The sequence below is a fragment of the Protopterus annectens genome, chromosome 8.part0, assembly GCF_019279795.1.
Source record: "Protopterus annectens isolate FY-2018-M chromosome 8.part0, PAN1.0, whole genome shotgun sequence".
Classification (NCBI taxonomy): Eukaryota; Metazoa; Chordata; order Ceratodontiformes; family Protopteridae; genus Protopterus; species Protopterus annectens.
In genome coordinates this window covers 1,473,398,462-1,473,414,763 of record NC_056741.1, presented here as the reverse complement: position 1 = coordinate 1,473,414,763, position 16,302 = coordinate 1,473,398,462, and the positions used below count along the sequence as shown (strand labels likewise).

Below are 16,302 nucleotides of genomic sequence, written 5' to 3'. Positions count from 1 at the left end.
GCCTTTATTCTTATTAATAAAAATGTAGTATGATGGTTTGAAATAGGACAGTATAAGGAGACTTTTTTAGAAAAGTATGAACTAAAAAAAGTACTGTAATCCTTGGAATGAGTATGTGCTGCAAGCTTTTCAGATGGAAACTAAAAAGAGAGTTTTGATGCAATTTAGAATGGAAGTTGGAAATGATTTTATGTAAAGAAGTTATGGACATAAAAATATATGATGATTGGGGTTTATGGATTGAGGGTTGGGAATGTGGAGCTATTTTGAAAATGGAAAATGAAAATGTACATATTTCAAGTGTGATTAATATGGATGGTAACAGAAGAACAGCACTAGTGAGCTGGTATCACCAAACGGATGCACAATAAATGAAAACCGAATGAAAAGTAAAGTAACAAACTTCTTTAATAGACCATGGAGCTGTTAAATAACATTTAGCGCTTTCATCCACAAAAGTGGACTTCTTCAGAATGCCATATTGACTGACAAACAATAAATTTAAAAACTTTTTGATGCCAAACTCCGCCTTCTTTAAAATTGTGCTTTAAAGAAACATTACATGTCAATACAACCTCATTCAATATATTCACTACTTTGTTACACATATAAAAGCTGCATAAAATCTAACTAATAATCATATAGATGATTTGTGTGTCAATTACTGTTACTCGTACACAATATTACTAAAAGTTATATATATGCCAATTACTGTTTTACTCATAAATAATATTACTAAAAAAATATCTAACCATGTTACTAATATATATATATACAGAGGTTAATAAGGCATGGAATATCGCTATAATGTAAAATATCTTTATTATAGCACACTCAAAGTTAACCAATCTTCTTAATATTGTGTGCTGCTAATGAAAGTGAAAAGAAAAGAAAACTGTGCACATGACACTATTTTCCATTTCTATCTAATCTCATGTGTGCATTGAGTTACTTATGAATTCCTATCTTAAACCATCATTTGAACCTAATACTAACGTAGTTCTAAAATTGGTTTGATAATAATAAAGTCATTTAATCCTGGTTTTCTTCCTGCATCCATAAAAATTTGCCATATTATCTCCTTTCTATTCAATAATGCTTTAAAATTCCCCCCTTTTGAATCTATTTTCAACTGATCTATAATACCAAATTAAAAAAAATGTTTTTCTCCATTGTCAAATATATGTCTACTTAATGCATTGTTCATGTCCTTGGTCTTTATGCAATAAAGATGATCGTATATCCGCCTTTTAAATTGGCATTCCATTTTCCCTATGTAAAAAACAGAACATGACATGCATTTGGCCAGATATATAATATTTTTGGTACAGCAATTACCCTGTTTAAATTTAATGATGGTTCTATTAACATTATCCAAAGTCAAACTATCCACTTCCAAAATTGCTTGGCACTGGTTACACGAACCACATTTCTTCATGTGACTATTAGTGCCGCGATAAGTACCAATAGGGTGCCCTTGTTCAAATTTCTCTTTTAAATTGGGTCCAGTTTTATACACAAAAATTGGAGACATACCTACAACAGTTCTAAGTTCTTCTTCCACAGCCAACATGTTCCAGTTCCTTCTCACTATTTTTTAATATGCTCTACATATGGTGAATACTCTAATATACATGCCCTACCACATTTTGATGAATCTGTTAGTTCTATGGTATGTCCCTTTTTGTTGAGTTCTCAACCTAATAAAGGGGGAAATTTATTACCCCATTTGCTTACTACATATCTAGAAATGTTGTCCAACATAGCACTGGGATATCCTCGAGATCTAAACATATGACTAATAAATTAAATTTCTCTCACAACATCAGTATATTCAGAAGTCATCCGGGCTGCCCGTATGCATTGACCTTTATAAATATTTTTCATCATATTTCTAGGGTGGCAACTTGTAAATTCGAGATAACTGTTGGAAAATTTTTTTTTTCCAAAATACATTTGATTTAAAACCTGTGTTGGTTTATTATTCAAGATTTTTAGATGATATGTTTGTTCTATGGGGAGGTGACAAGGACAGCATCACCTCCTTTACTGAATTTTTGAACATATCAAGATCATTTTTGAAATTTACATATACATGTAATGATGAAGGTATTGCATACTTGGATATACATATTTCTAAGACCAACACAGGTTTTAAATCAAATGTATTTTGGAAAAAAACTTTTTCCAACAGTTATCTCGAATTTACAAGTTAACACCCTAGAAGTATGATGAAAAATATTTATAAAGGTCAATGCATACGGGCAGCTCGGATGACTTCCGAATATACTGATGTTGTGAGAGAAATTAAATTTATTAGTCATATGTGCTATGCTGGACAACATTTCTAGATATGTAGTAAATGAATGAGGTAATAAATGTCCCCCTTTATTAGGTAGAGAACTCAACAAAAAGAGACATACCATAGAATTAACAGATTCATCAAAATTCGGTAGGGCATGTATATTAGAATATTCACCATATGTAGAGCATATTAAACAAATAGTGAGAAGGAACTGGAACATGTTGGTTGTGGAAGAAGAACTTAGAACTGTTGTAGTTATGTCTCCAATTTTTGTGTATAAAACTGGACCCAATTTTAAAAAATAAATTTGAAAAAGGGCACCCTATTGGTACTTATCGCGGCACTAATAACCACACAAAGAAATGTGGTTCGTGTAACCAGTGCCAAGCAATTTTGGAAGTGGATAGTTTGACTTTGGATAATGTTAATAGGACCATCATTAAATTTAAACAGGGTAATTGCTGTACCAAAAATATTATATATCTGGCCAAATGCATGTCATGTTCTGGTTTTTACATAGGGAAAACGGAACGCCAATTTAAAAGGCAGATATATGATCATCTTTATTGCATAAAGACCAAGGACATGAACAATGCATTAAGTAGACATATATTTGACAATGGAGAAAAACATTTTTTTTAAATTTGGTATTATAGATCAGTTGAAAATAGATTCAAAAGGGGGGAATTTTAAAGCATTATTGAATAGAAAGGAGATAATATGGCAAATTTTTACGGATGCAGGAAGAAAACCAGGATTAAATGACTTTATTACTATCAAACCAATTTTAGAACTACATTAGTATTAGGTTCAAATAATGGTTTAAGATAGGAATTCATAAGTAACGCAATGCACACATGAGATTAGATAGAAATGGAAAATAGTGTCACGTACACAGTTTCCTTTTCTTTTCTCTTTCATTGGTAACACACAATATTAAGAAGATTGGTTAACTTTGAGTGTGCTATAATAAAGATATTTTACATTATAGAGATATTCCATGCCTTATTAACCTCTGTATATATATATATATATATATATATATATATATATTTTTTTTTTTTTTAGTAACATGGTTATATATTTTTTAGTAATATTGTTTATGAGTAAAACAGTAATTGGCATATATATAACTTTTAGTAATATTGTGTACGAGTAACAGTAATTGACACACAAATCATCTATATGATTATTAGTTAGATTTGATGCAGCTTTTATATGTGTAACAAAGTAGTGAATATATTGAATGAGGTTGTATTGACATGTAATGTTTCTTTAAAGCACAATTTTAAAGAAGGCGGATTTTGGTGCCAAAATGTTTTTAAATTTATTGTTTGTCAGTCAATATGGCATTCTGAAGAAGTCCACTTTTGTGGATGAAAGCGCTTAATGTTATTTAACAGCTCCATGGTCTATTAAAGAAGTTTGTTACTTTACTTTTCACCCAGTTTTCATTTATTGTGCATCCGTTTGGTGATACCAGCTCACTAGTGCTGTTCTTCTGTTGTCGTTTGCTGGTTTGGTGGACTTTATAATATGGATGGTAAGAGAAGATTTGTTAAATATAGGGCAGCCAAAAATATCCTTTTTTATGGAAAAAAAATAATCACTGAATAGCAATTGTGACAAACAAAAATGTTTTATTTGTGGTAAATTAGGGCACAAAGTGAAAAAATGTGATATGAAATGTAAAAAATGTGGAAAAACTGGACATACATTGGTGGATTATGAAGAATATGTAGAAGTTATAGAACTAGAGGATATACTTCAGTAGACCAAAAATTCACCTACCTGACTTTCAGATAGCCGAGATGAAAAGGATGACAACTGCAGAACACTGACATCCCAGAACACCGACTTCCCATTCCAGGTAAGTAACCACTTGGCCATCATGAAAAAGTAGTAAAACCGAAGGAAAGTAAATCCAATCTAACTAAATATACCAACTCTGAGATTGCACTACCACGGGGATGAGGGACAAGGTTCAACAGGATGGCCAAGCAATTATTTACCTGGAGAAGGAAGTCTGTGTTCTGGGATGTCGGTGTTCTACAGTTGTTGGCCTTTCTTCTTGGCTATCTGAAAGTTGGGTAACTGAACTTTCAGTCTACTGAAGTAGACCCAGAAAAAGAACATACATGGGATCCTATACATGACTTAGAAATATACAAAAGGAACAAGAAAGACAGGTTAGTATACAGGGAAGCGATAAAGATATAATAGTGGATGGAAAAAAATGGCGAAAAGGAAGGGGAATAAGAGATGCTTGATATAAATGAAGAGAAATATGTAAACTGGCAGGTAGTATGGGGAAAGAAAAATTCTATAGGAAAAAGGGTGAAAGAGAGGAAAAGAATGTTTAAAAGCATAGTTGTGTATGAAAACAAAAAAGGTAAATGCTGAAAGAGGGGATAATAATAATTTCATTTTAAAAGAAGGTTAAAGATCTTAGCATTAAATGTTAATAGCATAAAGAACATTAAAACAAGGTTAGATATATTAGAATGGTGTGTCTCATTTGATACGCTTATAATTATATTAGAAGACACTATAATTTTCACCAGGTCCTGATGGTATGACGGTGGAATTCTATAAGAAATTTGACAATATCTTTGGCAAAATACTCTCATGTGTATTTAATTATATAATGAAGAACAAAATTAATGATCCCCATCTCAATGCTTCAGAAACTATTTTTATACCTAAACCTAATTCTGATTCTCAAAACCCTGACAATTATAGACCAATTTCATTAATAAATGTAGATATGAAAATTTTAACCTCTATTATAGCTAATAGATTAAAAAAAGTTATGCATCATATCGTATCTAGGGAACAGGCTGGTTTTATGGCAAATAGACAAACTAGTGATAATACACTTACATTACATACTTTAATAGCTTATGCTAAACAGAAGAACCTTAACATATATGCGCTTATAGTTGATGCACAGAAAGCTTTTGACAGGGTTGATATAGACTTTTTGTTTGAAATTTTACCATATTTTAATATTTCTCATGAGTTTGTTGAAGTTTTAAAAATTCTGTATAGTAATCCTTACACCACATTGTATATAAACAGACATTTTTCTAAAAGAATACAAATCAAAAATGGAACACGTCAGGGTTGTCCTCTGTCGCCTTTATTATTTAATACATACATCGAACCGTTATTCCTATACATTAAACAGAATGTATACCACAATGCCCCACTAGTTTACGGAACAAAAATATCAATAGCAGCATTCACAGACAACCTGAATATTTATTGTACAACTTCAGTCTCAGACACTAAAAAGTTACTAAAAGCGATAGAGAATTTTTCAGAAGTTTCCAACTATAAAATTAATTTAAAAAAAACTAGTATTTTCCCATTGAAAACTCCCAAACCCTTTTCACTGTTGTCTCTGGAGGGACAAATAATGTGTAAAGATAATATTAAATACTTGGGTATTGGCTTCGCTACGGACAATAAGGATTTTTATGTTACCAATATTAAAACAGTTTGGGATCAAATAGTATCTGATTTGGGGAGATGGAAGAATCTACGACTACCAGTATTATCAAAGGTATCAGTTATCAAAATGAATATATTACCATGATTATTATATATTTTCAGATCTGCTCAGGTAGTAATTTCAAAAACATTTTTTAAACGAAGTCACAAAGAATTGGCTAAATTTATTTGGGAGCCGAAGAAAACAAGGATCTCATATGAAAAATTAATGACTCCAAAACATAGAGGTGGATTGGAGTTACCAAATGTTGAAACTTACTATTTTATAGTAAATTCAAACAGGCTTCTAAGAATCGCTAATTATAATATAACTAGCACTAAATGGATTCCTACCTGGGTAGTTCTGAATTATAAATATATTTTACATTTGAATATTGATCTTAAAGCCATACCCTTTTTAGGTAAAGAAACTTTGAAACTATATGGGTTAAGCGATCACATTAAACTATATGTAATGTCCCTACAAACCTTATTTCAATCATTAGATCTTGCTCAATATATGATGGCTTATCAACCCTTTCATAGAAACCCTAACCTGAGACTAAATAATAAATTAATTGATCTTAAAGAGTTCCCCTTTATAATCAACTTAACTTTAATAGATATTTATACACTTCTTAAACTCTCGGCTAATCAGATAAGAAAATAATTAAATTTACCTAAAAATTATCTCGTTATTGTAAGACAAATTAGGGAACTTTCTATAAGTTACTTTAAAAATTTTAAACCCAGAGAAGAGAATACAATTAAATGCTCAAATTTGTGGCAAGCTCTCCAACAAGATATTAAATTTATAACAGCAGCAAATAATTTAATAAAGGAGTTTAAATTCCAAGATAAAGTTCTTGTGTCAAAATATTGGAAAGAGAAAATGCCAGAGATAGAAGACAGTCATATGATTAAAGCAATCAACTTGACTATAAAATCTATTTCTCTTCAAAAACTGATGTATACCCAGTTGATATGGAATAATGCGTATTATACATGCCTTAGCCTGCATAAATTTAATTCCAAAAATTCACCAGTTTGTCCATACTGCAAAGATCAATCTGCTGATCTTCTTCATATGTTCTGGAGTTGCAAATGCATATACAAACTTTGGAGCTCACTTAAGATACAACTTCAGAAGATGGGTTACCAAAGTTCAACATTGTCATGGGAATTCATGATTTTGCATATTCCCCCAAAAGAACTTTCTAAATCTCAATGTATTGTATTAATCAATATTTTCTTATTAATGAAGCTATACATAGCTACTAATTGGTTGGACCCATCTAAAACATCATGGAATAATTTTAGAGTATTAGCAATAAGGCATATAGTAGCTCACAAACTACTTTTGAACCAACATAATAAAAATATTAACAATCCAAAAATATGGGAACAAGTATTTAATATTGTATTAGCGTAACATCTTATATTTGAATTTAGCAAGAATTTCTACACTTTTAAGAGACTCTGTAACAGCAACTTTTTATTACTCGAATTGATCTTAACCACTTTTATACTTTTTGTGTATAATTCAATATGTTACTTGGAAGCATTTATGTAAATATTGTATATATGTTATGTAGTTAGTGTTAGTTACCTTAGTTGATAGTTTTTTCTTAATTTTCTGTATTGTTTTAACTTTGTATGGAATATAAGAAAACAATAAAAATTATTATTGAAAAAAAAAAGAAGACACTATAATTTTGACAGAAGAAGAAAGGTTACAAACTGAAGTATTATAAGATGGAAGTATTATATGGAATATGGGAAAAGGTACATGCTCAGGAATATGTGTACTATGTCAGGAAAACATTAAAATGTTAGAATTTACAATAGAAGAATTGGGAAGAATAACAGTGATAGATTTAAGGTAGAAGACAGATGTTTACAGAATTATTGCAGCATACACATATGTTTGATTCTCAGCTAGAGTGTCTTCTATGTGGAGACATGCGTGAATGGGCGTACCTTCGTTGAAGGTTGTGCCTCAAGGCCGGCAACTCAGCACATAAAAATCTTCTCCCAATCATTAGCGGACCGGAGTTCCGCTGTGGCGACCCCTAACCGGGAAAAGACAAAAGACACAACAACAACACATATGTTACAAAGAAGAAAAGAGAAATGATGTTTACAAATTGTTAAATTATGTGGCGACCCCTAACGGGAGCAGCCGAAAGAAGAAGAAGATGTAGGTGTTAATATAGATATAATATTAGTAGGGGATATTATTTTGGTGTTAATATAAATGTAATATTAGCAGGGGATTTTAATTGCAATTTAATAATAAGAAAGAAAAAAGTAGTGATGTTAGAATTGTATATGTGATAATGAAAAGTGGAAAGTCATAAATATGGGATAGTTATTGGACTTACAGAAGAAATTAAATAAAAAAACAAAATTATTTTATAGTATCTGATAGTTTAATAATTTTGCAAAAGGGGATTTTTCAGATCATGTAGCCATATGGATAGAGGTACATGAGTGAGAAGGATACATAAGACTAGGTAAAGGTGTTAAAAGGCTTAATGAAAAAAGATTTAGATAAAGAAGTCAGGAAAGAGAGCAGTAAATTGTGGAAAGATCATATGAGAATATTCTATGAAAATTGAACAAACTGGTGGAAAAGCTTTAAGGAAAATATAAGAAGTGTTTTCTGAAATGACAATGGGAAGGGAAGGATATATAAATTAAAGTATAGGCAGTTTAGTCAGGAAGTGTTTAGAGAAATATTAAGAGATACGTTTTTTTATGAAAAAGAAAAGAAAATATATGATATAAATCAGAAGAATAGTAGGAAGCTGTTATAAAAACAAATATATTTTTGCAGGGAAGAAAAGAAGAGGTGGCACCTTACTTGAATAAATTAGGGAAAGGAAATAAGAGAATAATAAGGGACTTACATAATAATAAAGGAGAAAGAATAACTACATAAAATGGAATACTTGTAAAGAAAGAGACAAAAGAGTGACAACAAATGGGCAGGTAAAACCTAAGTAAGGAAGAAAATGAGAGCTTGGAGTGAAATATAAATGTAGAAGAGCTAAATATAGTATTGAAAGATTGTAATTTGGAAAAAGCTATGGGAATGAATGGTCTTGAGTATCATATGGAAGATTGGCAAAAAGCATAGTTTGTGGAGGTATTAAATGAATGGCTAAAGATAGGTGTATTAGATAAAGAGATATGTATAGGGATCATGAAATTCATATGGAAAAAAGGGGAAAAAATTACATAAGTAATTGGAGACCATTAGTATTGCATGATACAGATTATAGGATATTTACAAGAATAATAACTAGAAGATTAACAAATAAAGTAGACAAATTGCTTGAACATACAATTTTTGTTAGAAAGGGGCAAGGAATTTGGGATTTATTATGGGTACTAAAAGAAGTAATAGATGATATTATAAATAAAAAGGTGGCGACCAAAGTCATGGTAGGAGATTTGAGGCATTTGATGGGCTACATTAGGGGCTTACAATACATGTGAAAGGATAATAAAAGTAATTAAGTCAGTATATGAGAAAAATGATGTAAGAATAATTCTAAATGGATGATTAAGTGAGGAAATCAAAATAGGGTGTGGAATAAGGCAGGGATTTCACATAAGTAGTATTTTATTTGCTTTAGTTATGAATGTGATTGTCAATAAAATGAATAGAGTGTTAAATACAGCAGGCTATAAGATAACGGAGAAAATACAAATGCAAATATTTACGTATGCAGATGATATAGTGTTAATCACTAAGAATAAAGAATAGATGGAAGAGGCAATCAGAGTGCTAATTAAATATTTAAAGATACTTGGTTTGTATATAAATTAGCACAAAAGTAAAGTTTTGGATTCATGGAAAATATAGAAGATATACAGTTTAATGTTGAGGTTATAGATATATTAGGAATAGTATTTGGATCAAATGAGAATAAGAAAAAACAGTGTGAGAGAATTTTTGTGGAATTAAGAGATATATGTATGTTTTGGAAGTCATATAAATTGTCGTATAAAAAGTTTACTTAATAAATTCAATTATTTTAGGCAAGTTAGCCTATTTATCAAGTATTTACACGATTCCATCTAACTATGAAAAATAGAATATGTCTCTTGCATTTTTATTTATATGGGGATCTACTTTAAATCCATTTAGAAGAGGGATTTTGTATATGAAGGAAGAAGTAGGGGATTAGGTTTAATTAACCCGATTGTTCATGTAGCCCCCTTGAAGTTGTAAAGAGCTTTAGTAGGTTTTAAAAAAGAGAATAGAAATTTAATAGCATATATTTTGCATGTTAAGTATAAGTTTTTCTGGGAGAAGATAGCATCAGGGAAAAGTTGGAAAAGTGATATGAATGAAGATATAAACAAATACCAAAATAAAATCTTCTTATGTAAGCTGAGTATAAATATTGTTAAAAAAATAGGAGAGAATGGTATTTGAATATTATGAAAGAACATTGATGTATTTTTCCATGGAAGCATTTAGAAATGGAGAAAAGAAATGCTATTAAAATAAGATTTACATGGTATAAGAACATATATGACTGTAAATATTTTCTGTGGATATTGACAATAGGTGATCTGCCTATTAAAGCTAATATGCCTTATAAAAGAAAACAAGAAAGAATATGTATTCATTGTGGGGAACTGAGCATGTTTTCTTGAAATGTTCTAGAGTAAAGAACTTATAGGAAGAAATATGCAATAAAATGTTGAAAGGTTTTGAAAAGGTTGACAATTTAAATATGAATATATTTGAATATAGGTATTATGATAAAAAATGAAAAGAAGTTGAAAAAATTGATAAAATAATATTTTTCATTCTATGGACATTATGAATTGAGAGACTTAATGGGGTAAAGTTTAAAGGGAAATGGATATTCTCACAGATTTTGAAGAAGATACATTTTTGGCTCTGGAAAAATGGGTGAGGAATATTTAACAATATATGAAATTGTTTTATATTATATAAAAGTGTATATAATTGTAAATAAGGTATAATATGTAAATAATGTATATAAGTAGTGATAATCATTAAAGAACCCCTACTTGTTACCACACTCATGGTCTTTTTTGCCGATGAGTGTGAAGGTGTATACATTTCATTCCCAGCACATTGACAGCTTGGACAACAATGTAAAATGGAGGAGAGCGAATCTGCAACTGAGAAACATGCAGATTTGTGCAAGTGTGCAGAGAAGCAATCAGAGAGCAATTTGCTTATTTCGGAAGAGTTGTTTCAAGCAGGGTTGTTTGGTTCAGTGAAAGCTGAGAAGTAGCAACAAGAAGAAATTGTAGTCACCACTCTCCAATTGGGAGGTTTGCAAGATGATGTATTGGTGTAGTTACTAAATGAGAAGGAACTGAAGAGTTTGCAGATGTAGTAAAGAAAAGAAAAGGTGTAAAAAGGTAAAGTAAGCAAACTGAGATATTGGAAAAGCAAAAATTCATGGTGCATACACAGGGTAAAGAGGACAAAACACTGGATTAGTATGAGTTATGGGACACAGTTATTGTACCTCTAGATGTAAAAAGCTCAAGAGGTAAGAGCATTAATTTTGAATATGAATGAGACTTATTGTGACATTTTTTTATAAATGGCTATGGGACTAGAGACTTTTCCAAGAAGGTTTAAAAAGAGAAAAAAAGTTCATCCCTGGAATAAATATATTGTTAAGAATTTTTATCATGAAACTCAAAATTTTATTTTATTATTTATTTTCCATTTATAAACTGGGAAAGTCTGACTGGACACAAGTCCCTTTTCAGAAGAGGCCCGGGGAGAAAAGCTCCACATAAAAAAGCTACTACAACACAGGTACAATTAAAATCTAACAAACAGTAGAACACAGTTAAATATACAATATGAGACACATAGCATACTTAAACATAGTACTAGATATTTGTGTTTATGTGTACAATTCATAAGATTGAATCCAATATAGTATCAGCATTAGGAGCAAGTAGGTTAGTCAGGAGCCATTCATGGACATATCCAGTTTTTGGATAGGTAAGTTTTTAGTAAAAGTTTAAATTGAGGTGAGGTTGTTGTGGATATTATACTTGAAGGTAACGTATTCCAGATTTTAGCTATACAGTTGGGGAAGAGGGATTCCCAAGCCTGATTATTGACAGCGGAGACTTTTATTAGGGGGTTATTATTGGATCATAAAGTTCTGGTACTGGGGTATGGTTGTAGATTTTGCAGAGCAGGTGTCTTTTCTTTCTGATGGAGTAATTTGTAGGCCATGGTTAGTTGGGTGTAAAGTAGGAGTTGAGAAAACTCAAGCCAGTTGATTGGCCTGAAGGCTCTACAGTGATGAGACTTGGGGTTTGAATTGGTTGCAAATCTAGCAATTTTATTATAACATGTTTCAAGTTTTGCATGGTCAGATTTCTTAAGGTTAGTGCGAATAGGTGATGCGTACAGTGGAGTTGAGATCAAGTGCATTCGAGCTATTGTAGCTTTTGTGTTATTTGTGAGGTAAAGTTTATTCCTATACAGAGTAGCTATGTTTTGTGGACTTTTTATAGTTTGAGATATGTGGAAATCAAATCTCATGTTATTGTCTATTTTGACTCCTAGCAGCTTAGTATGGACAGTGAGAGAGATTCTGGTTTTGTTGACAGATTCAATAGTGAATGAGGACAGGGCTGTTGTAGTTTTGGTTGGGTGAAATAGCATAAGTTTAATTTTGTTGGGGTTCAGGATGAGGTGGGAGTTGTTAACCAGGTTTTGACTGTAAGAAAGGAGTTTTGGGTAAGCACCTGTAATTCTTGGATAGTTGCGGCAGCACAAATTACTATAGAGTTGCCAGCATACTGAATTAGGGATGCTTGTGGGACTGAGGTGTGGAGGTTATTGGTGAATAATGAGAAAAGGAGGGGACCTAGTATGGAGTCCTGTGGGACACATATGGCGGTAGGCAGAAGGGGTGATCGATCTCCCTGCCATTGTACTGCTTGCTGGCATCCATTCAAATAGTCTTGGAACCAGTCAAGTGCAGACTGAGAAAAGTTTAGTGAAGAAAGGATGGTTAGGACTTTGCTGTGGGAGACCATATCAAAGGCTTTCAATAGGTCTAAGAAAATAGAGGATACATATTTGTGAATGTTTCTGTGTTGGTTTATTGTGTTGGTAAAAGATAACAGGGCAGTGGTTGTACTATGGTATGGATGGAAACCATGGTTGTGACTAAGTTAATAGGTTATTTGTTTGCAGGTAGTGTATAAGCTGTGTATGGACAATTCTCTCTAATAACAGTGAGGATAAGACAGCAATAGTTCAGTAGTTGGCTAAGTCAGTACAATTGCCTCCTTTATGAAGTGCAGTTATGTGGAAAATCTTCCATAAGGTTGGATTTGGTGTTCAACTATGGATTTGTTTATAAGTATTGAAACTGGGTATGCTATTGCTTCAGCTGCTATTTTTAAATATTGGGGTGGTAAATTATCTGTGGCTAGAGTAGAGGGCTTCAGTTGACCAAGCATTTTTTATTGTTTTAGTTGATACTGGCTGAATGGAAAAGGTGGTTTCAGCTTTATTGGGGCATGGACTGACTAGGATTCGGGAGGGTGGTTGCTTTCTAGATCAGGCTGCTATGGATTCCATAAAATATTTATTGACTTGAGTAGCTATGTTATCTGTATTATTTGAGGTAGTGGGTTGTGGAGTAGTAGTTTTACCTGGTTGGAGTACGTTTTTTATTGCTGACCAGAATATTTGAGGGTTCTTTTGGTTAGTAGTTTGGATATTGGTATAATACTTTATTTTATCTTGCCTGATTTGTTTTTAGCTCTTGGTATTTTTGTTTGGTGGTATTGGATTTAGTTTTGTATCATTGATTCCGTGCTTTATCTCTTGCAACTAATAGAGACCTTGTTTCTTTTTTTACCCATGGGGCATAATTAGATTTTACACATATGGTTCTGGTAGGAGCATGAGTGTTGAGAATAGAGATGAAGGTTTTATTGAAATGATGGATATCATCTTCCAGGGGAAGATGTTTGAGTGGCAGCCAATTGCAGTGGACTAGGGAGCTGATGAAGTTTTTGGTGTTAAACTGCTTTGTGCTTCTTATTTGTTTGTAAGTTATTTGTTTCTTTGAGTTGGTTCATTGTCTGATTATGTAGGTTGGGAGATGATAACTTAGGCAGTCTGGGAGACAGCCAAAGTGGACGATGTATAGTGGTTGGTTAGTTAATGTCCAGTCTTGTACGGCTTGTTTATTGGATGTATTACTGATCCTAGTACGGGTTTGTATGAGCTAGGTAAAGCTATACAGATTAATGTGGTTGATGGGATTTTGAGAACTACAATCTGTCCAGTCTAGTTTCTTGGGGTAGGGATTTGTCAGGCCAACTTAGTATGTTTTCCAACATAAGGGTATTGTTGCTGGGAGGGATGTAGATTCCAATAAGGGTAATATGGTTATTTGAGTTCAGGGTAAGTTTGACAAGTAATACTTCAGCTTTATCAAAAGATGGGATGTTTTGTTTGGAGCCTTCTGGTATTAGATGATTTTGATATAGAAAGGCCACACAGCTGCCCTTTTTCCCTGATCTCTCAACAGTAACATATTGTACCCTGGAGGGAGAATCTCATTATTGGAAGTGACAGATTTAAGCCAAGTTTCTGTGAGTAGGACTACATCTGGAGAGTATAGTGCTAGACTAGCATGTAGGTCCTTGATTTTGTTACTGATACTTCTAATATTAAGGTTTAGAATTAGAAGGTCAGATTTGCCCTTAGCAGGGATTGTCACACATTCCGTCTGTTTGAAATATGCAGTAGTAAAACAGTGAGGATTTGTATGAGGGCCAGGATTGTGATGAATGTTGCCACTGAGAGCTAAGTTGGAGATTATAGAAACCAGAGTTTTTAAGAAGTTACATAGGTGCCTATCGTATTTTAGAGAAGGAGTGGGGGTGGTGGCATGAGGAAGTGGTGAATAGTGAGTAAAATGATGGATACATATGTTGAAGATGGATAGTGATGTTAGCAGATGTCTGAGTCAACTTACTGTGCATGGAGTTAACATGGCATGAGACTGGTTGTTGTATGGTAGTATGGTAGCTGGAGTTGTGGGCTGCTACAATTAACAAAGTTAGAATACCTGTGTGTGTCAATGTTCTTTTGATGGTTGGGAACTTATAATTAGAGAAACTCATTGTAGGGACAGCCCATGCTGCAAGGTGGAAATGCTGAGAATTAGCATCTATGGCTTCATGGTCCAATTTCATGCCTGCTGTTGGGAACCAAGTCAGTGAAAGAATCACTCACCAGATGGAACTGACCATGCCAAAAAAGTACAAAATCATGAAGAGAATGGTGCAGTCTTCTTTTTTAGTGCCTTGGGTTACAGTCTTGTACCCATCTTCTGTGAACCTGTCAATGCACATCATTCTGTCCTCCAGTAGGTAGCCAACTCCATAAGCAAGGGCCACCATTAAATAGCAACCTGAAAGAAAGATTATCGGTTTCTCTAGATAACGGAAATGCTTCATATCCACCAGGTAAGTCAGGACGGTGAAGAGGGTGGATAATAAACACAGTGCAGACCAGATGCCAACTCACAGCCTGACAAACCTGATCTCTTCCTCTCTGAAATACATGAGTTCATTAGGCTTAGTAGGCTCACAAGGTGCACCACAGCCTTTCTCCCCCATAAAGTGGTAGCTTAAATAAGAAGGCACTTCTGGCTGGTGCAAACCTGGGATGAGGGTGGCCAGGAGTGAGAAATGCAAAGTTTCCACTGCTGTATGGTATAGGGTAGGCAGGACTGTGGCTGTCTCCAGTTCCTTCCGACATGTTCTGGCCCTAGCAGATCTTCCCAGCAAATGCACTGAAAAATGCTCATAGCACAGCCGTTCAGGCCACTGGAACTCAAACTTGTTCATGAGCACCTCATAGCCATGACGAGTCTGCTCACAGAGTGCTTGGCAAGGGGGGGGGTGGCTTGTTCAAACACTGTACACACAAGAGCATACCTGGAGCACTTGAAGAAATGTAAGTCAGGGGAACATTTCACCTTCACTAGAGGGTAATACCGGTGCACCTCCAACAGGTTTGGCAAAATAGTCTGGCTGTAGGCAAGATCCTTGCACAAAGGGAATAAGATAGGCTGGCAAAATCCATACTTCAGAACAGAGATCCCCTTGTCGGCTGTTGCCAGATTAGGTAAAACAGCAAGCAACATTAGCAGAAGCCAAGAGTTCATCCTTGTGGTGGAGATGGTTTCGATTACTTGATCGCAGGAGCTCAGCTGCAGTTTCCAAATCCTCCGGGAATTTGACAAGATGTATTTCAGCTTTCTGTACAAGCAAGCTTCTGCCAAACTACCAAAAAAAAGTGATCATGCAGTTTCATACAGAGATTGATAAAGAGAATTTTAAAGGACATTTGTTAAAGAATTTTTGCTCAGAAGTAAAAAGGATTGCAAAAGTATTTCACAACATGGGTTTATGGACTGAGGCTTGAGATTGTAATGTCA

The 16,302-nt window shown here is 33.4% G+C and overlaps 1 pseudogene; it reads right to left on the bottom strand.

Moving 5' to 3' along the window:
- Window positions 1-16,029, bottom strand: part of LOC122808504 — a 192,683-nt pseudogene extending 176,654 nt beyond the window's left edge.
- Window positions 16,030-16,302: the final 273 nt, after the last annotated feature.